Genomic DNA, 26,428 nt, shown 5'->3' with positions numbered 1-26,428 from the left:
TAGCTCACGTTATTGGCTGGTAATCAGGTGATGTCTTTCTGTTAAATTGGAAACTAGGGAAAAACTCCATGTGGGTCAGCTTATTTATGGCAGCTGATAATTTTATTGGATCCCTCTCGTCGATAGGTGTAGGATTGATCCAAAGATCATCCGATTCCGATAAGTATTTATGGAGATATGAATTTATTTTGTTTATGTAATTATAGTCAAGCCGACCAGCTCTTATGTAGGCTCTAGAAGCCCAACCGACGTGTCTATTCATCATCCTCATTTTGGTATAAATGGATGAGGATTTGATATCATTTTCACACACGTATTCTTGAGGTGACCTCCTCTCCACGTTTGGGTTTTTGGAGAAGGAGAGAACCAAAAGAATACGCTGGCCTAAGAAGGAGCCCTAGCTGATCCATCATAGTCAATTACTTATACGCTATTCAGGAGGAGACCTTATACACTGTACATAGAGACTTGTTTATGTTGACGTAGCTTAAGAAGATGAACACAACTCGCAAATTCTCTCTGAAATTTCACATATACTAGAAGGAGCAGAGCCGCAGGGATTTTCGGTGAAGGGCTTGACTGCACCTCGGATGGGTATAAGGTGCAGTCAAGCTAGATCTCGGTTGGATAGAACACAAGGAAAATCTCACATTTGTCTCTCTGAATTTTCGAGTCAAGGAGCCGCAATCAAGGAGGAACAAAGCTCACAATCAAGGAAGAAGATCTCGCATTTCCTCACTCTGAAATCTCGCATGGAGAAGCAGGCCCGCATTAGGGTATGACTGCACGTCGACCGGGGTATTAGGTACAGTCATGACCAGAACTCGAAGATATGATGAGGACGCATAATTGATCTATGAACTGGGCTAAATATTCTCTCGGCATACCTATGAATCAAAGGCACAAAACTCGGATGGATAAGGAAATGAAGATCTCGGATAAGGACACTGCAGTGAGGTCTGAGCTATATACATTCCCAACAGAGACCTAATCCTTATAATGAAAGTCTCTGCATTACATGAATAGATTGATATGACAATCTCAGCATAAAGATATCTCTGCTCTTTCAGAGGTACAGTATTGACATAATAACTAACCGCAATGATAACAATGATCCTACAGTTGCTATGACAATCTCGACATATATATATGTATATATGATATTACTGTAGCAGTCTTAGTATACATTCTCGGCATAATCATGACAACCTCAACATTACAATGAAGGGTATTCAATCTCAGAAGCAACCACGGATAAGGGTTTGGATTTGCCTCTAGTAACCTCGACATTCTCTCCAAGCATGACTTTGGTCTCGACATATCTTTGATGCAGATATTCCTGTAGCAGTCTCGGTATACATTCTCGACATAATCATAACAAGTACAGTAGTACAAGAATCTCAAATATCTCTGAAACTTTGCGGTAATTACAATCACACAGAACTAGGATTCATCTGATATTCTTCAGAGGAAATTACAGTGGTTCAGGACTTCGGACAAGTGTAGTGGTTCAGTACTTTGGATGAGTACAGTGGTCCTATATTTCTCGGATGGGTAACTCAGAAGTAAAGCCTCTCAATGATCCTTGTCTTGGCATAATGAACGATCTCATGAAGATCTCGGTGTAGGAAGAAAACACAGTCATGGTCTCAGTATATATGTAATGATGTTATCCAACAGAGAACACTCTGTCTTGGCATACCTCCAGATGTAGTCAAGATCTCAATTATGGTCTCGGTATAGCATATACTGCCTTGACATATTTCAAGGTACAGTAATGATCTAAGCATAGTTATGATCTCGATCTTAAAGGAAAAATAGTCACAAGGAGAAGATCGATGTAAAGGAGTAGCATGGAAATCGCTGTAACAACGTGTTAAATATTGCTGTTCTAAGGCATCGATAAGCATAGTGATGGACGCAACATGGTTGGATGCAGCATGGTGAATCAGTTGAAGTATGAGGACTGAGAAGTGTGTCTTCACCTGAGTTCAGATCTGTAGTCCTTGTCATCAGAACTATCCTGTCATCTTCATGATGAAATATCTCTGATGTCTGATCTCTTATTTTGGCAAGTGAAAGTGTTGACTTCAAATGTATTTGTACCATCTCTCTCTCTACTAAACCTTGAAGATAAAAGAAGAATTGATCAAGGGTTTCCCCACACATTGTGGGGTGTTTGTCCCTGGCTTGCGCCATATCTTGTGTCCTCTTGTCTTGGCTTGTTTTCTACATATTATATTTATGTTCTATCTGCAGTTTATCGTAATGCTAATGTGATTGCTAACTGTGAAAATTTAAATAAACTTCTCTAGCATAGAACATACCTAATCTTAACATGGTATCAAAGCTGAGGTGAAGACAATGCCCAAGCAGGAGTGAAAAAGCAATCACCGAAGACAGTTGGGACAAGACAAAAGGATCAATGGGTTCCTCATAATTCACCTAGGGTGAAGTTGAAGCAGAGAATGTTATTAGAATGGCACAACAAAACTTCTGATGGCATCACTTCATTGGGAAGTTCAGATCTAAGGGTAGGAAGGAAAGGTAGATGTCTTGGTTATGAGTTCGGCCCTTATGCGAAGGAGTGCCCGAATGACAGAGATGCGGGTCATCAAAGACAATGGTCGACTCTTCCACGAAAACAAGGAACCCCAAAATCTCTTTTATGTACCTGATTGAACCTGATGTCCATCTCGGAAATGGAAGTCAAAGGTTACAAGGTGGCACTTATCGATGGAAAGGTACGTGTTTGAAAATAGATTTTTTTAAAGATGTTTTTGAGTTCAGGGTTGTATCAAGTTGCAGGAAGTCCACTGGGGACCATGTCCATTGACTCAGCTCTAGAGGTCTGTGAGTCAAATGGTGACTAGGATGCCTGAATTCAAAAGGAAGCATGAAGGTACATGTCTGAAATGTACCAAAGGAAAATATTATAAGGGTACCATTCCCCTCATGCAGTAGGTTCACAGGTTTGGAACAACCCGAGGAGTCTGAGAATCATGATCAAGGAATCTCATGTATACAGGTGGAAGAAAGCCCTCTATGGCTTGAAGAAAAACACCTCAGGCATAATATGAGAGGATTGATAGCTATCTAATGCCGCTGAGATTCACTAGGAGTGAAACCGATCCAAACCTTTACTCGAAGGTTGTGGATGATAAACCTCTCGTACCGGCACCTATGTCTGACAGGTGCAGACCCTCTCATTTATAGGAGACAGAGGGAGTTGGATTCTGAATGTGGGAAGATAAGATGCAAGTTTGTGACTACCTTGAGGATCTTAACTTTCAGAAGTTATATGGTAATGATGTCAGACCAGATATGGGAAATGCCTTTGAGTTTCATAAACTCATTCGCATTGATGTTCAAGGAGAACCTCCGTTCGAACATATGTGTTGCAGTTAGCATGGTGAGCTCATATTTGGTTGAGCCTCACTGGATTGGTACCAAGAATCTTCTGAGATATCTTCAGGGCACAATCTGTCATGGATTGAGATACACTGTCGGAAATATGAAACCACATAATTATGAAGGGTGGGCAGGCAGTGTGGAGGATCACTAGAGCACTTCTCAGTGCTGTTTCTCTTTGGAATCTGCCTCATTATCCTGGATGAGCAGGAAGTAGAAGTCGATGACTCTGAGCACCACCAAGGCAGAATACATTGCTGATAGTATGGCCTTCTGTGAGGCGGTTTGGTTGCTGAAGCTCTTCAGTGAGCTGTTTGTACACATGATGAATACCACTGTGATTCTCTGTGACAACCAGAGATGGGATTCGATTATTGAGGAATCCCGTATTTGACAATTTCTCCAACAGATAGACATCGAATACTACCTTATCTATGGTAAGTCGATGATCTAGGAGGCTCCATCGCATTAAGATGATGTTCAGGTTAGAACCCCGTGGAAAGACCAAATTTGTGATTTTCCCGAACGACTTGGAGTCGTCGAGAGAGCTTTGTAAAAGGGTCCTGCATACATTGAGCTCTGGGAGCTTTGGGGGGCTTGCAGTTCTATTGGAGCAACATACGACCACAGGGTGACTCACCCTCCCCTGGTGGTGCGCGCTGGAACAAGATGATTCGCTCTCTTGTGGGACAAGATGATTCGCTCTCTTGTGTAGCAGGATGATTAGTTCTCCTGTGAGGCCTGGATTGATGTTTCTCCATGGTGATTGTAGCAGGATTGATGTGTTCTCCTGTGAGGCCTGGATTGATGTGTTCTCCATGGCGATTGTAGCAGGATTGATGTGTTCTCCTGTGAGGCTTGGATTGATGTGTTCTCCATGGCGATTGTAGCAGGATTGATGTGTTCTCATGTGAGGCCTGGATTGATGTGTTCTCCATTTCAGCCTGGATTGATGTGTTCTCCATGGCGATAGTAGCAGGATTGATGTGTTCTCTTGTGAGGACAGGATTGATTAAGTTCTCCTGTCGAGGCATCCTACCCATGCAGTCTGGGACTCATGGGAAGTACCTCTCATCTGATCAATGAGCAGGGAAATGAAGTTAGGGACCATAGTAGTACCGATGGACGCATCGTTGTATCTACCATACTCCCTATGCTAGGATGTACTCTATTGATCTGGGATCAATGATACTGGTCTGGGACCAGTGGTAGGAGTTGTACATATTATGACGCTGACTTCGGGTCGGCTGAGACTGGTCTGGGACCGGTGGTACATACTCCGAGACTGACTTCGTGTCAGTGCAGGACTGGTCTGGGACCAGTGAGAGTCGTACCTACTATGATGCTGACTTTGGGTCGGTTGAGACTGGTCTGGGACCAGTGTTACGCACTCTGAGTCTGACTTCGGGTCAGTGGAGAATGGTATGAGACATTCTCGATCAATTCTTCTTCTTCTTCATAGTTCAGCAGAGCTGAGCAGAGCAGAGCAGAGCCAGCAGAGCTGAGCAAAGCAGAGCAGAGCTAGCAAAGCCAGCAGAGCTGAGTAGAGTAGAGCAGAGCCAACAGAGCTGAGCAAAGATGGGCAGAGCAGGACAGGGCACTGATGGCAGCGATAGTACAGTCAGAGATATGGATCAGTAGATGGAGTTTCCCCTAGTTGAGAGGGAGTGTTAAATTGGCAACTAGGGAAAAACTCCATGTGGGTCAGCTTATTTATGGCAGCTGATAATTTTATTGGATCCCTCTCGTTGAGAGGTGTAGGATTGATCCAAAGATCATCCGATTCCGATAAGTATTTATGGAGATATGAATTTATTTTGTTTATGTAATTATAGTCAAGCCGACCAACTCTTATGTAGGCTCTAGAAGCCCAACCGACGTGTCTATTCATCATCCTCATGTTGGTATAAATAGATGAGGATTTGATATCATTTGCACACACATATTCTTGAGGTGATCTCCTCTCCACGTCTGGGTTTTTGGAGAAGGAGAGAACCAAAAGAATATGCTGGCCTAAGAAGGAGCCCTAGCTGCAGATGATGCCCTAGCTGATCCATCGCAGTCAATTACTTATACGCTGTTCAGGAGGAGACCTTATACGCTGTACATAGAGACTTGTTTATGTTGACATAGCTTAAGAAGATGAACACAACTCGCAAATTCTCTCTGAAATTTCACATATACTAGAAGGAGCAGAGCCGCAGGGATTTTCGGTGAAGGGCTTGACTGCACCTCAGATGGGTATAAGGTGCAGTCAAGCTAGATCTCGGTTGGATAGAACACAAGGAAAATCTCACATTTGTCTCTCTGAATTTTCGAGTCAAGGAGCCGCAATCAAGGAGGAACAAAGCTCGCAATCAAGGAAGAAGATCTCGCATTTCCTCGCTCTGAAATCTCGCATGGAGAAGCAGGCCCGCATTAGGGTATGACTGCACCTCGACCGGGGTATTAGGTACAGTCATGACCAGAACTCGAAGGTATGATGAGGACGCAGAATTGATCTATGAACTGGGCTAAATATTCTCTCGGCATACCTATGAATCAAAGGCACAAAACTCGGATGGATAAGGAAATGAAGATCTCGGATAAGGACACTGCAGTGAGGTCTGAGCTATATACATTCTCAACAGAGACCTAATCCTTATAATGAAAGTCTCTGCATTACATGAATAGATTGATATGACAATCTCAGCATAAAGATATCTCTGCTCTTTCAGAGGTACAGTATTGACATAATAACTAACCGCAGTGATAACAATGATCCTACAGTTGCTATGACAATCTCGACATATATATATATATATATATATATATATATATATATATATATATATATATCTATATATATATATATATATATATATATATATATATATATATATATATATATATATATATATATGATATTCCTGTAGCAGTCTCGGTATACATTCTCGGCATAATCATGACAACCTCGACATTACAATGAAGGGTATTCAATCTCAGAAGCAACCGCGGATAAGGGTTTGGATTTGCCTCTAGTAACCTCGACATTCTCTCCAAGCATAACTTTGGTCTCGACATATCTTTGATGCAGATATTCCTATAGCAGTCTCAGTATACATTCTCGGCATAATCATAACAAGTACAGTAGTACAGGAATCTCGAATATCTCTGAAACTTTGGGGTAATTACAATCACACAAAACTAGGATTCATCTGATATTCTTCAGAGGAAATTACAGTGGTTCAGGACTTCAAACAAGTGTAGTGGTTCAGTACTTCGGATGAGTACAGTGGTCCTATATTTCTCGGATGGGTAACTCAGAAGTAAAGCCTCTCAATGATCCTTGTCTTGGCATAATGAACGATCTCATGAAGATCTCAGTGTAGGAAGAAAATAGAGTCATGGTCTCAGTATATATGTAATGATGTTATCCAATAGAGAACACTCTGTCTTGGCATACCTCCAGATGTAGTCAAGATCTCAATTATGGTCTCGGTATAGCATATACTGTCTTGACATATTTCAAGGTAAAGTAATGATCTAAGCATAGTTATGATCTCGATCTTAAAGGAAAAATAGTCACAAGGAGAAGATCGATGTAAAGGAGCAGCATGGAAATCGTTGTAACAACGTGTTAAATATTGCTGTTCTAAGGCATGGATAAGCATAGTGATGGACGCAACATGGTTGGATGCAGCATGGTGAATCAGTTGAAGTATGAGGACTGAGAAGTGTGTCTTCACCTGAGTTCAGATCTGTAGTCCTTGTCATCAGAACTATCCTGTCATCTTCATGATGAAATATCTCTGATGTCTGATCTCTTATTTTGGCAAGTCAAAGTGTTGACTTCAAATGTATTTGTACCATCTCTCTTTCTAATGAACCTTGAAGATAAAAGAAGAATTGATCAAGGGTTTCCCCACACATTGTGGGGTTTGTCCCTGGCTTGTGCCATATCTTGTGTCCTCTTGTCTTGGCTTGTCTTCTGCATATTATATTTATGTTCTATCTGCAATTTATCGTAATGCTGATGTGATTGCTAACTGTGAAAATTTAAATAAATTTCTCTAGCATAGAACATACCTAATCTTAACACTTTCCATGTTCGACTTCATAACATCTTTTCACATCGATCGACTTGTACATCGGGCGAAGATTGAACGAGTTTGAAGACCCTGGATCTAGTTTCATCCATCCGGACTGTGATATATTTGGGGATATAAAGACATCAAATGTATAAAGCTGTTACACAGATGGTCATCCAAACCAAGGATGATGACTCTACATATGAAGAATCACCAGTTTGAATTTGTTGACAACTATCTGATCTATGTACATGAAATGAATTTGTAAAGCTGAGCATGAGAATGCCTGCCTCAGCTAGATCATGAAAATTTAATTATGATTATGTATTGTATTGTGTCTTATACAAGTTACCTTCTAGTTCCGAAACCTCACATCCTCATGATAAAGCATTTCACCCGACATCAAAGATTTATGACTTCATGCTTTAGTGGGAAACTGTTATATATATATTTGGGCACTTCCACCCCAATCCTATATGTCAATAAACTAGGGCTCATAAATCCCTAAAAGAGTTGTTTCATACACTAAAAGAACATGGTCATCTAATTACATCATTCCCCAAAATTTCCACATCAAAAACCATCCAGAATTGGCCTAAAAAGACCATACTGACTGCTCCACTGTCAAGGTATGATGCATACTGACTTCTACACTAGCCAGGTGCAATGCATATTAATGAGGCCTTCTATAGGGTGCGATGAGCGAGGATGGACAAATGTCTAGGATAGTTTGCTAAGTGGATGCTCATAGAATCTTCTGGAAACTTCCCCTCTAACACTTGCCTCTTTGAATTCGCGCAAGGATGAGTAAGAGATCTAAACTTCAGTTATCTCCCCTCTTGTGGAACCAAATGTAACAAGTGGAATGACACTAATCAAACCCCAGAGATGACTCACACCCTTGCACACATGTATAAATGGATCCCTCATCTAAGAGATTCAGAGGCTAGAATATTGTGAATTGCAAGTAAGTGTTGATAGTTTGAGGAAAGTGCATTGTATTGTTGGTGTGATCTTACTATTTCATGAGGTGAAGAGGGCTTGATGCTGGGAGGATGATGCTGGGTCAGACAATTGGGTTGTAATTCTCCCTTCGATTTAATAAAGTTCTTTGAGTTTTCTTCCATATAACTGTACAATTATGAATGTTATTATTTATGAATGCCATTGTATGTTCATTATATTTCTGATTCCGTAATGATTATAATATAATAGATCAAGATGCTTTGATGACTCTTTGTTATTGTGTTTCTATAGGTACTCTCCAAGCGGGATAAGTACGGAGAGGAGTTGCAAGTTCTGTCAAGGGGGAGAGAGATCAAGCAAGGAGTTAAGCAGAAGATCTAGGTTGGTTCCTTTGTCTTTCTCTTATCTGTTATACATAGAAGAAATCATGAATTTCTTTAAACTGTTGTTTCAAGGATAGCTGCCAAACCTAGAGGGCCAGTCACTCGAAAAGACACTAGTTTTCCCAGAAACAGTACCCAAGGTGAAAATTGTATGTGTCCCAATGTAACATTTCCCTTAACAATATTTGTTCTAGACGTGCCATAACAGGGCCACAATTGAAGAAACAAAAGAAAAAATTATGTTTAATACTAGGTGCAGCCAAGGGTAAAATAAAAGAGTGTTCTCGACTCATAGAGATTACTTCGTTAGAGACAAGCTAGGTTGTATCCATGATGAAAAATTTTAGATACAAACCCACCCATACAAAACCCAATTGTGCTACAATTGTATAAGAAAAATGTCCGTCTAGGTGGATGGGATTAAAAAAAATTGAAAAGGAAAACTTGCAGTCATAAATCATAGTTGTATGGATAATTCCAATGCCAAATGAAGGCCATCATAGGGTTTATTAATATTTTTTAACTTTTTTTAACTACATATATCCATAAAGTATAGAAAGTATGGCCATATCCATGGTTAGACTATATTTATGCACCCATGCCCAAATATGACCATATTTGGTAACTATATTGCAAACACAATTGGCTCACATAGAAAACCATTCAAAATTCATGTTCTATATGTTTATGTTAGACTTACAATAGTAAAAAAAGCTACAACAACAAATCAGAACATTTTTCATCCTATGGTGGACACTAAAAATAAGGACAAACAATGAAAACAAAAATAATATGACCACAAATATTCTCAAAAGAAACATGCTCAGTTCAACATTATATTCTTAGCAAATTTCTAGTCAAATATTTTGGTAAATATATAAAATAAAATCTAGCAAAAATATTCTATATGTTAAAAAAAGAGATAAAAATGCCATAAATTCCATTTCTCTAGAATGAGAGCTTGAACCATGGCATGTAGGAGTAGGCTAAACTTGGAGAATGGCATGGAATGCTGCAAATTTGATGTCTTTAATTTTGATTATCATAACAAATTCTTGTCCATAAATGGATAAAGTTTAGCATATGGTTATGTCTTTGGCATTAGAGGTTGCTAACAACTCCTCTTGGAGTCTTTGTGTGGAGGATAGGATGTGCACAATATGTAGAATTCATGCACTCTTCACCTCCAATGTGAATTTTCACTCCACTCACTTAGGGCCTTCACTCTTTTCACTTTTCTTTCAAATCTATGCAGGTTTCCTCCCAACCATTTGCGTGACTATATACACAAGAAAGTTATGTTTGAGATTCCTATGGGAATGATTATTTAGTTAAAGGTTTCTTGAATTATTAAATGCTTTCAAAATTTTGATCAATTTGGAGAAGCATATTGTGGTTAATGCTCTGAGAAAACTGCAATCAAGTTATTTGTGTGTTTTATTTTGTAATTTTACTTCTATTGTATTAAATCTTGGTTTCAAATATTTGGATCATATATAAGGCATTATCCCTTTATTTCCCATGTGATTTCAACCATATTAGATGCTATCAAAGGAGTTCTATAGAGAATAATAAAAATGGTATTTAGATTTCTTTGGTCAGAGAAAATCAAAATGTTCCACTAGTTTAACTGAAGACATTAGCCAAACAAAAAGATGAGGAAGGATGGTTATTAGAAAAAATAATCTATTTTTGGAAGTCTTTGGTAGCTAAAAGACTATGGAGAGTCATCTCCATAGATTGGTGGAGTCAAAGGAAGACAAGCAACATTGTAGAGAAGGAAATGGGGAACAAGTAATAATAGAGATGGATCCATGTGTTGGGTGCCAAAATGAATTTGGGCTGCCAGGACTAATAGAATTGGTGCAGGGAAGTGGAATTTTGAATTTTCACTCTTGATCACATAGTGGACCAAGCCAATACTTCTATTTGGTAGCAAAGGTGGAAGAAGGAAAAAGATCTAGTGTTTGTAGAAGATGAAGCCATCAAGTGGGATGATTTTATAGAGAACTCATGTAAGAATTACAGAGGAAGTTATAGTGGTGTGATAAAAAAACCAAATCTAGGTTATTATTCTATGATGATGGGTATCAAGTAAATTTCCCATCTAATATTGAAACGAAGGTTGGTGGTTGAAGCAGTTATGAAAGGTTAAGGCACTAGAAAAATTCCCAATAAATTGTGGCTAAACTTAATGAAGAAAGTACTAACATGGAATAATTTATAGAAACAATCTAAACATGAGCCTGGAATATGCATTATTTGTATGGAATTGTTGACAATGATAGACCCACCAACATGTAAAGGGATCTCTGTGGAAAGAAGTCCCAACTAGACCTCATACCATTTGGAGTAGAAGTCCCAACAGTAGGTAGTAAAGTATCTCGTTGACCGTGGTAGCATGTAGACGTAAGTATGATACCTTTGTCGGAAGAAAGTGTGTGACCTTGCAACGAGTCAAGTGAGATGCATGGGGGTCCTAACACATGGAAGGGAAAGGGAAGTGTGTCCCTTAAAAGCCTGTAATAGTAAAGAGCATGAAAGGAAATCATGAGCGGAATAACGTCACAGGCTAGAAGCAAAATAGTCCACAATCGAAAGTGATGGGTTAATAGCACAACACACCTTCAACAAGATTCATACAATTGCATAGAAAATGGCTCATACAAAAATGTGAAAGTTAAATAACATACATTGCTAAAGTAACTAGAATAGTCAAACTACAATAACAACATATGCATGAAAATGTGCTGGTTCAGTTATATTATTAAGTGAAATTTCCATCCATACATACACCATTGGTAGCTACTAGCCCCAATAGTGGAACGTTATAGTCAACACTACCTGCCCCTCGAAAGAGATGTACTCGCTCTATGTTGTGTGGAAGCCAAGGATCGTTACAATACTCTCCAGGCCTTCTCTAAGCAATCCCTAGCTAAAATCTTGGCTGCCAAAAGCCCCTTCTATGAGTTATGAGGTTTTATTTATAACAAAGGGTGGGGTGACCCTTGACATTCCCCTTTGTGAATCATTGACTACCCTCATGAATCTTCAACTTCTTTACAGATAACTCATTACATTACATAGTGACTGTTCAAATTCTACTAGTGAAACTTATAATTTCACTTACAACATATTTAAAAATAATATACATTTTTTACATGTACCTGTGTGAGACAAAATAGGCTACAAACGACCTAACAAGACAAAACATTATGACTCCAGATTTTGGGGAAAGACCAACTCGTCAGCCTCCACTTGATGCTTCTCAATCACATATTGATGCCAAGCTTGTTATTGCATGATGATGTGCCCAAAATACTTGCTGGTTACTTTCTAGTGGCAGACTCTTGCCTCCATAACATCGGGGTATATGGTATTGGAATGTGTGTCCAACTCGTCTTGAAGCATGTGCATCATTGTGTTGACCATAACTAGACCACCGATGTACTTTTAATATTTGGTGCACTCAGCTACAGGTCATCCCTGGTGGCCTCTCACCCTAGAGGCTCCATTTAATTGTTGACCTCTAAATGAACTTGGTTCTTGTGCTTAGATTTTGTAAGGGAACCTACGTCTATTCACTCTTTTTTGTAGCTTCACACTTTTCTGTCTCGTCAACATATATTGACATTGTTTGCTACGTCATTGTGTCATGCCTTTGTCCTACTTCCGGTTTCTAATTCTTTTCCTATTCTTTCCTCTTCAACTCACACTCTTCCTTTGGTTCCTGTTCTTCTTGATGCAATTTCAATTCTGCAAGCTCTATTATTCGCTATGCATTTGCTCTGATGTTTGTGTCCTTTTCTTCCTTTTTTCCTCTGTTTTCAAAGCTACCTCACTAAAGATTGAATCCAGTTTCACTCTGCAGCTTTGTCCTCCCTTTATTATGTCGAAAATTTCCTCTTTTGTTGATTGTGTATTGGATTTTTTCCTTCTGCCACAGTTGCTAGTCTTGCTTCCATGTTAGTGTTGATTCCTTTTCTGTAAACAATTGGGAATCTACATATACTGGTAAGTAAACTGACACTTTCTCAACTGCTTCTCTTATACTACTTTCAGTGGTCTCTTTTGAAGGAGCTCTCTTTGGTGACATGGTACAATGGCTGTTGGAGAGAAGTGCTTCATGATTGTGGTACCTGTGGGATAGAATGGACACTCATGGAAAGAAAACATTAGCTCTTACAAATCTAACTTCACAACATTATCAAGTAGAAACCAAGGGATCTGATGAGGGGAATCGCACAATTTGACTCACAGGGGTGATTGATTGACTATGGGAACTGCACACTACGTAGTCCCAGTAGTCAGTGAGGAAGCTCGATGACTGGAATTGCGCAATCTACAGTTCAGTCTCGGTAAGGGCTTGGTTAGTTACCAATATAGGAGACTAGATCCTAGAATTACATAGTGCATAGTAGGAGCCAACCCAGGATAGGCTCTCTTGAATTCTAGAAGCTGAGGCAAAGGCCTTGAACTCCCAGATTGTGCAGTGCATCAAGTGAAGTGTGAGATCTAAGCCATGGGAGCCTAGACCGGTTCATGGAGAGTGTAAAAACAAGAAGATCTAAAGGATGATGTAATGATGAGTCCAGATTAGACTATGTGTAGAGGTATGCATGTGAAAAAACTGCAAAAATTGATTAAACTAAAGGAACATGAACCTCGTGAAGGGAGTCACAGGAACGACGACCATTGGTGCAAAAACAGGAAAACTCATGCGACACTTGAGAAAGGAAATATATAACTTCAAACAACACTTCAACAAGTTGAAGTAAGTTAAAATGCCAATGGGAATTCAACAAAATGAATGAAACAACACTCTCACAAGCTAAATAAACAAAAGCAACAGAAAAAGTAGCGAAAGGTGTTAAAAGAAAAATTCACCCTAAAAAGTGATGAGAATTCTCTGAAGGCTTCTTGATCTCCCAGGGAATCTAGACCTTCATGATCAAATGTATAAGTGAGCTCTAGAGGCGTCCATTACATATATTTGAGCAAAATGGAGTTCGTGATGCGTATGTTTGAGATCAAGGACAACAACGACACATGGCAGAAACTTCTAAAGATGGAAATGTGTCACCTTCGGGAAACTAATAATAGATCCACACTTCCTTTGGATGCTTTCATCTTAGCTTCATTCTTTTTTAGAAAACTTCCGTGCATGCATGGAAAAATTGCACAGTTGTGGGGTGAGTCAGGCAACTTGTCGGCACATGCATTGGGTAGTAGTTGACAGAATGCTTCTGCACAATTCCTAGGCTGAGTGGCTTTGGGTTGCCTCTTACACTCGATAAGATTTCCTAGCTGAAGGCAGGATGTTAGGTAGCTCTGTGTAGTTATGGAGCTAAAGGCTCATGTGCTGGCCTCGACTGCTCTTCGAACTTTCCAATCTTAACAGAAACTGTCAGTTGGGTCTGTGCAATTCTAGAGCCAAAGCTCACAACTAGTTTTCACTCTACATTTTCTGAGGGCAAGGTTGGTTACCCTCAAGGATTGTGCAGATCATCAAAGAAGTGCTAGAACTAGATTGCAACCAAGTCACGAGGCCAACTTGTGGTTCAAAAACAAAGCAATTAAGCAAACACAAGTTGTAAAGGAAAAGTTAAAACTCAATGAAAGCAAAAGTACCTGAGTAGTGTAAGACAAGATGGTAAGATTTTAGAAGGGATTCTCCAAAGTGAAGAGATGGAAAAATTTTGGAGGGCGGTTTGAGATGCTACAATAGGATTGTGATAAAAATGTAACTAATTTGATCATAAAATGTCCTTATGTAAAGTAGTTGTGAGAAAAATTGGATCAATTCTTAATTTTTAAGAAGAGTTGGGAGGGAGTCTCTATGAAGCAATGTTTGAAAAGTTTGTTATCACCACTCTCCTTTGTATAAAGTCATAGCCCATTTACCGATCATATAACCTTTCTCGTTAAGATTGGACAAAGATCAAAGAGTCTCCTTGAAGCTTAAGTATGCTAGACACTATGTTGTAGGTACTCAATTTTAGTGGATAAATCCAGAGGGAATAAAGCTAAAATGCATGATGGAATACGAGGTTGAATATCTGATCCAAGACATGTACAAAGGGATATATGTAGGTCAGTTTGTAGCAAGGACTACAACTCATTAAACTAGAACATTTGGGTACTACTAGTCTTCCATGTGTTTTGTTCTTCATAAATTTGTTACGGCTAATGTCAAATTCCATACCTTTGCTGGAAGACAGAAGCTCCCTACATTACCTTTGAAGCATGTCCATGTAAAAACCCCTTGCAATAGTGGGGCATTTAATTCATAGGAGAAATACATACCCCCTTCCAGTGGCTAGCATAGATGAATCCTTACAACTATTTATTACTTCACCAAATGGGTAGAGTCGATCCTGACCAAATACGCCACTGACCATATTATCATTAGATTACTGGAGGATAACATCTTGTCTAGGTTTGGTTGTCCTAAGAAAATAGTAATTAACAATGCTAAATCCTTTATCTCCTTTAGGATTTTATCTTTCTGTCTAAAAGACAAAATCCTCTATTATTTATCGTAATTGTACCCCCATGGGAATGGACAAGATGAGTTTTAAAACAAAATTCTCATGAAAATTGACAATAGTGCTTTAGCAAATAATAAGAAGGCATGAGACTCATAGCTTAGGTATGCACTATGGGATGACATGATCAACACAAACAGAGCCATATGAAAAGCTAATTTTTAGCTAGAATGGCATTGAGGTAGTGTTACTTATTCAACTTTGGATACTTATGATGAAACTTCTACAAGATTTAGTAGAAAAATAGATAAAATCCAAAGGAGAAGAAATTAGTTGGTCAAGGTCTAGGAAAATATAAGTCAAGTGAAAAAAAGGTAAAAGGATATCAACAAAGGGTGGATGGAGGAATTATAAAAAAAGGTCAAGCTATGTGACTTCCAAAAAGGAGACGTAGAATTATTGTGGGATAAGATACATGAGAACTCATGAAAGCATGGAAAGTTTAACAATATATGGTTAGTACCCTATGCCATTAATAGTAAATGAAACAATCCGTCTAACACAAACCATTTGGCTAACATAAAGGGATAATGGTTGACTTTCCTACCAATGGTAGACTCCTAAAGAAATTCGTTTCAATTTTAAGGGGAAGCCATGTTTTGGGAAGTTTTAGTGTATGTGGATAAAACTACCAATTCATTTTAGTGTGAATAGTGGGGAAGCCATGTTTTGGGAAGTTTTAGTGTCAATGCTACCAATTCATTTTAAGGTAACCGACATCTTCAAGATAAATCATTCAGTTCAAACTTCATCCTTTGTAATACCGTAAACCTTCATTTTCATGACCGCCATTCCTAAACCTTCTGTCGTCAATCGATTTTCATCTCCAAAGGATTGGATAGCCTTGGGAAACTTCTAGAGGCATCCTATGGATAATAATATTCCAAAACCCAATGCATATTTCGCTCAAATTCACCCAACATAGGGCAAAGAGGGCTCAAGTGCGATGTAATGCACCCTGGTAGTGTACTGGTCTGCACTACAGTGCACCCTGATAAAGGCCTGTCTACACTGATCTTCATAGAGGCAGTTTTTGGATGATTTCGATCATGGAATCTCTTGGAAAGGAGGAATTCTGATGGTTGACTTCACTAGGGCATGTAACAACTCAATTAGGGTTTGATGAGCTATAATAGTACTGATCTGTAAGTCGAGGTTGATGTGCCCAAATGGATCTGTAACAATTGCCCCTTAAAGTATAAAGTCATAAATATGTATGTTGAGTGAAATATTTTACTATGTAGAGAGGAGGTTTCGAAGTGGAAGGTGACCTGCATCAATTACAACACATTTATGATGATAATTTGATTTTTTCTCATGAATTTGCTGAGGGAAGGCATACCCATGCTCAGCTTATAAACTTTCATTATATGTACAAATATAGTCATCTACAAATATAGACCCATGAATGGATGACCGTGAATGTAAGGCCATTGTACATTTGATTTAATACTCCTAAAAATATCATAGCCTAGATGGATGAAACTAGATCTAGGGTCTTCAATCTTGTTCAATCTTTCAATCAAGTACAAGTCTAACCATGTGAATAGATGATCTGAAGTCGAACATGGGAAGACATCATCTGATTACCAGCCAATGATGTAAGCTGTTAATAGATGCGAGAGGAATCACCGATAATGATAATGACCCTCAAGGTACTATAGTACATTTCACATGGTGTGAATAAATGATTTGATGTCAAACACCATACAAAGTCTTTCGATCGAAGGCCAGTGATGTCAACCTATCGCTAGAAGCGAGAAACCTGCCACTGATGTATGCAAGCCTCAAGGTACTGAAGGGGTGTTTCTAAGTCAACTTCTTGGATAATGTGCTAATGTCGACAAGAAGCGACTCATCGCAAGAGGGCCTTGATGTATCCCACATCAATGACATGAAATGAGGTAAATGATTTTGGAGATGAAAATTGATTGATGATAGAGGTTTCCCAAGGTTATCCATTCCTTTGGGCTCGAAATTGGATGAGGAAGGAAGTTAAGGAACATCAATCCTGTTATCCCTTCCTCCATGGAACTAAATCCTAAGTTTGGGAGGACATTCATTGTCACCATTTATGGAATAACTTCCTTCATTCACCTATAAAAAGACCACTCATCTAAGTGATCAGGGGCTGGAAATCATTGAATTATAGGAATATGTTGTTACTGTGAGACTTGAGTTGGTTTCAAGTATTGTAATGATGTCAAAATGTCTTACATATTATGAGGAGAGGATGGGATTGAACTAGAGGAATGGCACTGAATCAAGAAAATTGGGTTGTAACTCTTCCTTTTACTAATAAAGTGTTCAAAGATTTTTCCATATGTTTGTATTGCTTATTGATGCTTTCATATGTGTATTATGTACTTGATTCCATTTTATGTTTAATCAATAGATCATTATCATATGCTTTGATCAGTTTTTGTCCTCTCTCTCTGTGTAGGTACTTTTCAAGTGGACTAAGTATGGAAAGGAGTGAAATTGGTCAAGGGAGATAAGTTGTAAGTGAAAGCTTCAGGTAGGCTTCTTTACTGTCTTATTTAATCTATTGGTTATAGAAAAAGTAGATAATGCTTTGCACTGTTGTTCTAGACTTAGCTACTAGTCTAGGGGTTTAGGCGTTTATCCAAAGACACTAAAATTCCCAAAACAAGCCATAACATAGTTTCCCTAATTCCATTCATTTCCTTCAATTTATAGTTGGTGGGACAACAAATATTTTATCCTAGTGGCATGCGTGTAAGAGCGATTATGAGGTAGATATGAGTTCCAACTACTTCAATATGATTCCCATTCCCTCCATCTAAATGACCACTTATATATTTGAATGTATTAGTTCTATTTTTCAACTTTTTCAAGTTCATTTTTTGCATCAACGATCAGTATTAGATTCTTAGGATTTTTTCTCATAGGATCCTAAGTGTTCTTGCCATCATTCCACACTGAACTAAATCTCTTCATCAAGCCTCTGAACTAGTTAAGTAGATATTTCATCATCAATACTAATGGGTTGACACAATATACCACTAGTGATCCTCTCCTAGTTTCCATTCCATTTTCATTATGACCTCATTATCTCCTCCTCTCAGATTTGTACTTACTACAAAGAGATTTGCAGAGATAAGGTTGAAGGAAATTCCTTCCCCTTCTTTTTCAACGAATAGCTACACACCTTGCTAACAAATTGAAAAATGTATTTCTAACAATAATATCAAAAATCCAAAGGGGATTTATGTTTTATTACATCAATTTGGTTTTACATATTCTTTTATGCATTAGATTCAGGCTTGCATAGGATCCCCTTATCTTCACCACTTTATCGATGGAATATCGACCTCCATCATGAACCAATTGCTACTGGAAAATACACTGTCACAGGAACCAATAATCACAAGAAAAACCTTTGCGAACTGAACCCAGAGCTAGTCAAGGGAATTAAAGAACCATTTATCACCTACCTAAACATATATTATCAAGACCGAAGCTACCTCTACCTCAATGTCATCATTAGCCTTCCTATCTTCAATTATTATAATCAATTAATGAAGCAAGTATTTCTTATCCAATCAGTGACCTAACCCAATAAGTTTGGTTGTCACCTCTACCTCTTAACTATGGGGTGATAAGCCCCACCTCCATACTAGATTTTCATCCTTGTGTGTGGTAGCACAACCTATTTTGTTTATGATCGATGGATATTAAAAACTAAAATTAATTATAATGGTATTGTTGGAAAGTACAAAGTGCATTTAGTAGCCAAAATGTATATGCAAAAGGAAGGAATAAATCATGAATATTTTTTTTTACCTATAGCTAAGATTACAACCATAAGAGTTGTGCTAGATATTGCAATGTTTTATAAATTGCCTACTCATAAGATGGATGTAAAAGTTTCTTTTTTGAACGAGTGATAGATGAAGAAATTGAATAACCACATGGATTCATGTAACCTAGCAAAGATAACCCTATCAATAAGTTTCATAAAGCATTGTATATTGAGGAAAATTAAATATTGCACAAATGCAAGCAATATAGAGGTGGAGACCTACATATTGCACAAATTCAAGATCTAGAAAAAAGTAAATTGCTTCAATTGTAGAGATAACTAACCATAGATATAAGACACTTGAAATAAGACTTTTTTATGAAATATATATATCTCTGTAAATATAATTTAGCTAAGGTTTGGTCCAGATAATAATGGTTCACCAATAGAAGAAGTCTCAAAATATTAATCTCAATTGAGATCCAACTAGGAGACATGATATTATGAAAATTCAAGCAATATAGAGGTGGCTCGAACACTACAAGCAAAGATTATAGGGTTATATGATTTATAAACATTTTATTGCAATTATAATCTTCTTACAACTTTTGAAAAATAAATTAAAATACTAAGAAAAGAAAAAGGAGTAGCGAGTAAGATTTTGAGAGTTCTCCCATTGGTCACCCACTATTTTCTAGACCAAACCTAAACCAATGTATATTCATAGAGATATATATTTTTCATAAAAAAAAGTCTTATTTCATGTGTCTTGTAAATTTGGTTAGTTATCTCTACAACTGAAGCAAGTACCTAGATCTTGGTATGCATAGATCAATTATTATTTAAGATAAGCATGATTCTAAAGATGTGATGTATACTCCAATGTGTATGTATAAACCACTACAAGTGGAGGATTTTTATTTTTTGGAAATGAACAATATATATATTTATTAAAAAATGATGTGGACAAGTTGAACATTAAGAGAGTACAAAATGTGGAACAACTATAAAACTATCTATTTCTAAAGAATACCCATAAGTTCAAAAACACTGCCAAGCAACTCGGCTACATCTATTGTTTAGTGTACAAAAATAAAGATTCTAGAAGTATAGGCCTTAACAAAATGGAAAATAAAACATGCTACTTTGAAATGAATTCAAAACACTTGTAAAATCTAATTATCACCAAGGGATCCTATTTTATGGCATTTTTTAGCACAGAAGAAGTGTGATGGCGGTGAATAATCTAAGGGCAAAAGCGTGAGTGCACGCTGAAAAGAAATTGTTTGGAAAAAAGAACACTTACAACAAATCTAAATGCGTTGAGTGTGTTATTGCACTGATTAAAGGAAGAGTTAGTTTTCCACTTTATGGGTTTGATAAGAAGTCAAAGTATGAGTGTGAAAATAATGGAGAGATCCATGTTGGGAAGGTCTGTGCTTCTACAACCAGACAAAGGTAATGAACCACAACACATGGGTGTCACTTGTAGTCCAAAAATTACAGAGTATTGAAGGGGTGTGCACCTACACTACAAAATAACCCCACATAAAAATGAAATATTCAGACAATGTTGGTGTAACACAACTATCCATGGAGTAGTGGAGTGTTAAAGAACTCAGCTTGACTTAGAAAACCCTTGTCACTTACAAAATAATCCCGGAAAGCATCAAACGGACAATCATGTTAGGTCAGTGGTTTATGGCACGCTCCATGACGAAACAATATAAGTCTTCCTCATCGATTAAAACCCCTCATATTGAACCTAAACCATGAAACTGAAAGGAGAATAGGTTAGAAATACCTTGAATTTAAGAAGAAAACCAGTGCAAAAAACTTAAATAATTATTGCACCCTGAATGGTTCTTCTAAAAATATTAAGAGGTTGTTATTATATAGTTCATCACCTTAATGAAATTTGCTCGTTTTCACGACCAGCCTCTATGCAGAGTCGACCGATATTTTTCCTCAACTGGTGACATCTTCGCTGAAGCTTCCACCGTGGATAATCCTTATATTGAAATTTATAGAGGGTCAAAACAACAAAACCCTCAAAATTTTAACTCCAGATAAATTAAATGAAAATCAAAATCCTCGACAATGTAAATGGATATTCGATTCTCTCAGCACTAATTTTGCAGCAAGAGGTTTGGATTTGTTGGTCCCTCACAAAGTTAGTAGAGTATTAAGATGGTTGGATCCGTTCATCCATCGCAAAGTTTGCAAGGTATGAAGATGGCATTGGCGCGAAGATTCTTTTAAGAGAAGGCCACAAAATTTTTAATGTATTATCTCATGTCATAGATATTAATATGACAAGTGACGAGTCAAATTGTATGTATATAAAGTTACAAGAGTTAGTCTATAATTCTCAACTTATCTTTGTCTTTAATTTTTACATGTAAATTGTGTAAATTTTAAGTTGTGTATTCAAAGGAGATTTTTTTTTATAGTTGATATGATTCCTATGTAATTTATTTAATATTGATAGGTATTATTTAAAAAGTATATTAATGTAAAAATTACATTTTAATATTTATTTAAATAAAAATTATTTATATCAACTTTATATAAAAAGTGATTTTGAACATGAATGCAGGATAGATGTCAGTGGGAGGCTCACGTTCACGTGACCTCCCCTCTATTCTTTCTCTCATTGGGCGGTCATCTGGAAGACCCTATTTTGTGTCATCCTCTCTAATGTCTCCATTTGCGAGAGTTTCTATGTGGTGGGTTGGTTTTCGGTGGTCCTGCCTTGATGCATTATTTTTCTTGGGTTCAACTATGGTTCTCATGGACGAGTTGTTCTTCATTTGATATTCATCCTCTACAAGGTCTTGTTGTGGTTTTTTTGGCTGGTCTAGTAGCTGTTGCGAGTGATTTGTTGGTCTAGCTTATTTGTTATCTTGCTATTTTTTTCCATTTTGGTTCAGATGGGAGTCAAGAGGGTTGGGTGAAGGTGTCTCTTCTACTATTTTGGCCTCCTTTTGTGCCTCTCTATCTTCATTATGGGATTTTTTAGGTGATTTGGGCAGCTTGTGCCTAGTTTTTTTATTGACTTTGGCTAGTTTCTTTTTGCTGGGGTTTATAGTTAAGTGCCCTTTTTTGGGTTTTTGGTAGGCCTGTGCGCTCTGCTTTTTTGTTGGCCTTTCTTCCTTTTATGGTAGGCCTTTCGATTGATGTATCTATAATTCCCTTTGGAATATGGAAAATATAATTTTGTTTTGAATAAAATTATGATTTTTTGTTTTAAAATAAAAATTGTATAAAAAGAAAAAATTAAAATTATTATTTTTTTATGTAATTTTCCAATTATTATATTTTAAAATATAGTTTAAATATACAAAGAAATTATTTTGGTATCTATTTTGAATAAAAATATAATTTTATATTAAGTTTATAAAGAAATATGAAATAATTAAAAAATAAAATAAATCCTATTATTTAAATTATACAAAATATTTGGTACAATGCAAAAGATGAAAAAATGCAAAAGACATATGACAACGCATGGATTACAAGAATGTATGAATGAAACAAATGTTGCTAAAACCTACATATGACAATGCATGGATTACAAGAAAGCATGAATGAAACAAATGTTATGAATAAAAAAAAGCATATTATCAATTTCTCATTTGTTCATCAATTAGGTAAATGGATTTTGCACTTTCTTGTGGTTTCCATTAAGGCAAGATTGCATTTTGAGTAGGGAAATACTTTGCAGAAATATTGGATCTTATTTGTAGGTAGTTTATCTTCCTGACTAGGGGTATTGGTAAAATAAATGTCTCCAATAGTTTTTAAAATCCATTTCATATTTTTTAACTCCCAATCTAATGGTTTAAAGAGAATAGGCCTATTGACATATATCAACCACATTTTGTTATTGTGGTTGTGCTAGTTTAAAGACAAAAATATAATTTTGTCTTAAATTAATGTCTTAAAACCCCCTTTTTTATAGTAGTGAGCTATTATGAGTATGAAGATGAGGGTATGTGCACAAGTGTCTTCCTCATGACTCATTAATAGAGGAAATTAGTGGCATCATGGGGACACATATGGAGAGGCGAGAAGTAGTTGAATAACCTAACCTACAAATTGAGAGACATTGGCAGCATTAAAGTGGCACATTAATAAGATTGAGGATATCTTGGAGGGCACAATTATATCCATGGAGATGATAGCTCATGAACATGCCATTCATAATAATTTCAGATGAAGACTCTCATCGATAGGATGTTAGAATGATTTGAGGAATAGGTAGGTGAATAGATCACATACTAATTGTGTGATGAGGTGCATTTGTAGCCTTAGTATAAGCATGCCAAAGAGGAATTATGATTGAGCGCAAATATTCTTGGGGGTGAGAGACCATACGATCAGGAACTTAAGTGGATCTTGGAGGAGTGTGATGGGAAAATCGGTTCCAATGTGCCTTTCCTCATGTATTTGGTAGTGATGTATGATAGAGATTCCCAAATCACGGTGGACGAATTTGAGCATGGATAGAATGACTAATGTAACCATCTCACTTCATGTTCACAATACACAACAACATGGTGGCTTGTGACCACAAAGGTAAGAGTGAACCTGTCTGAGGTGTCTTGAGGGGAAGTTGTTAAGAATCATTTTTATATATTATAGACTACGGATTAGTGAGGGTTGAGAAGATGTGGAGAGAAAGAAGTGTTATTGTATGGCGATGCCAGTTCTTATGAACATTGGTGTGTTTAAATTATGGATATAGTGTTGTATTTGATGACAAACTAACCTAATTTCTACCCTCTCTTGATGATTGATGTTGTCATAGAATATATGAATTGATGTGAAGAGTGCATGTCTGATGTACTTCATTAGAGTAGGATACTATGGTTGAAGGAAGATGTCTTACAAGTATGTCTCTTGTTTGTCAATGGGATTGATGTAGGTATTGGATGGAGGATATTTGTTCATGATTATAAAGGTATTGTAGGTGTTCTATTCATCACAAAAGTGTCTTAATGAATGAATATGGGATGAAAAATACTCTCAGGAAATACTCTTGCACAATACTCTCAAGAAATACTCTTGTACACAATCTTGTACAAGACTCTCAGGAAATAAGTGTACAAAGGTAGCATGCACAACAAGAGATATTTCACTTTGATAGTTATTATATAGAAATTGGTTTACCTCAATCATGTGGAATGGTAATGAGTTCACTTATGGATGGATAGAAATTTTGGGGTACACATATAATGTGTCTAATCAAGATGTGGACACAAACATACATATTGCATGATAGATTGAAACACACTTCATGGATACGCACATCATATGACACACCTAGATGACAATTTATAACACACATAATGTAATAGATGAAGATGGGCTGATGGCACTGAGTTTCCTCTTGATTAAGCTATAGCGTATGTGTTTATGGGATACTAATTAATAAGCCTAATTTTAGTAGACATTGATAAACACCTCCTAAAATCATTTCACTAAATTCCCCTTCTTAGTAAATCCTTCTAATAAAATAATTCATATTTTAGTAGATTAAAATAAAAATATGTCTACATAATAATGTGTATAGCATATGTGCAATTTACCCCAATTTACATATTATTGATAACAAGTTATGGGGCATGTAGGCCACTCAAAGAAACCTCGTACCGAAAGACCTGATATAGCCCAAACAACGGGTAGCCACTCATCAATCAAAAATACCAGAAATACAAGCTTGCATAAAGGAACCATTAGAAAAGGGTGCATCTCTCAAATTCCTGAATATAGGCATCAAACCATTACAAAATAGGTCAAAACACCAACATATAACCATGAAGAAAATGGAACGAGGTCATAGAGCTGTCATGGAATAAACTAGAGAAAATATGATAGGAACCAAAATGATTATGAAGCCCCATCCATGGCCACCATGATTCAAACCAACAACCCACATTAGCAGCTATGCAGAGAAAAAGGACCACAGGACCCATGGCATCATAATATCATATTGAGGAACCACATCCCATATTGTCTCCATTATATTGTGCTCCAACACTAGCTAACCAACACGACAGATAATTAAGGATAAAATGTCATTGAGGATGGAATCGAAAGGCACAAATGCATATTTCAATGACTCGTTGTTTTGTATATCTCTCACCAAAAAATAGGAGTCTAATATGGTCTTACTTAGTGAAGAACAATTGTCATTATCCTCCCTAGCCACTAGAACGAACCTTGCAACCTTTGGCATGTTCACCATGGAAAAACTTACAACTAAATCCACCTCCTCTTACCACATTGGATTGGATAATTGCTCTTCCTGCCACCGTTCTCATAAACTATGGAATCCTAGAAACCCTTGACCCACGTGGAGTCCTCTCCATTCACATTTGATCTTAAACGTTGCAAAAAATTATTGCTAGTCTATAATCTTGTCCCTCATGTAGCATTGAATAGACTATCATTGAACATGGTAAAACACATGGTAAAGGGAAATGTAAAGCACCTAAATTTTCTTATTATGTTGCCGTATATTGCGAGATTGGAGTAACTAAAGAATTATTTAATGTTTCACTTACTTCATGGAAAGATGCTTGGTTGCTTGATTCAGGAGCATCATGCCTCCTTAATTTCATAAGAATTTTTTTTGAATAATTCACCAATAATGTTGATGGAGTAGTATACTTTGAAGACAAGTCAAAACTCAAGACATCAAGGCTTGGTACCATCTAGCTCAAATTTCATAGACTTCCAAACTTTCTTCTACATGACGTTCTATAAATCCCGGAGTTGAGTAGGAACTTGTTTTCTTTGGTCCACATTTTCCAGCAAGGATACTCCATTCATATATTTGATGGAAAGTTTGAGGTCAAAAAACATCAAGTTACTCACTTGTCATGACTAGGATAGAAGAAGAAATACTTCTGAAATGGCAAGGAACCTCTTCTCGTACACAAAATGTTTCATACAATTATCGTTATGATGATGGTACACATCCATCATGAATTTTATGACATGCTATATTTGGACATCTGAACTATGGCATGCTTCGTTTGTTGAAGAAAAATGGTGTTGTTGGTTTTCCAACTATTCCTAAGAAACTTAAGCAATGTGATTCTTGTATCTTAGGAAAGCCCAACAAACAATAATTTCATGATCATCATTATAGAGCACATAGAAGCTTTAACTCATTCATTCTGATTTACTTATCCCTATGCTTATTCCTTCTGCAAATGGTAATAAATATATGATGACATTTATCGATGACTACACTAGAATGTGTTGGGTTTA

Source organism: Pinus tabuliformis, chromosome 9 (assembly GCF_031772625.1).
Source record: "Pinus tabuliformis cultivar Carrire ecotype Pingquan chromosome 9, CPIR1, whole genome shotgun sequence".
In the NCBI taxonomy this organism is placed as follows: domain Eukaryota; kingdom Viridiplantae; phylum Streptophyta; class Pinopsida; order Pinales; family Pinaceae; genus Pinus; species Pinus tabuliformis.
This window is presented reverse-complemented; position numbering follows the sequence as displayed.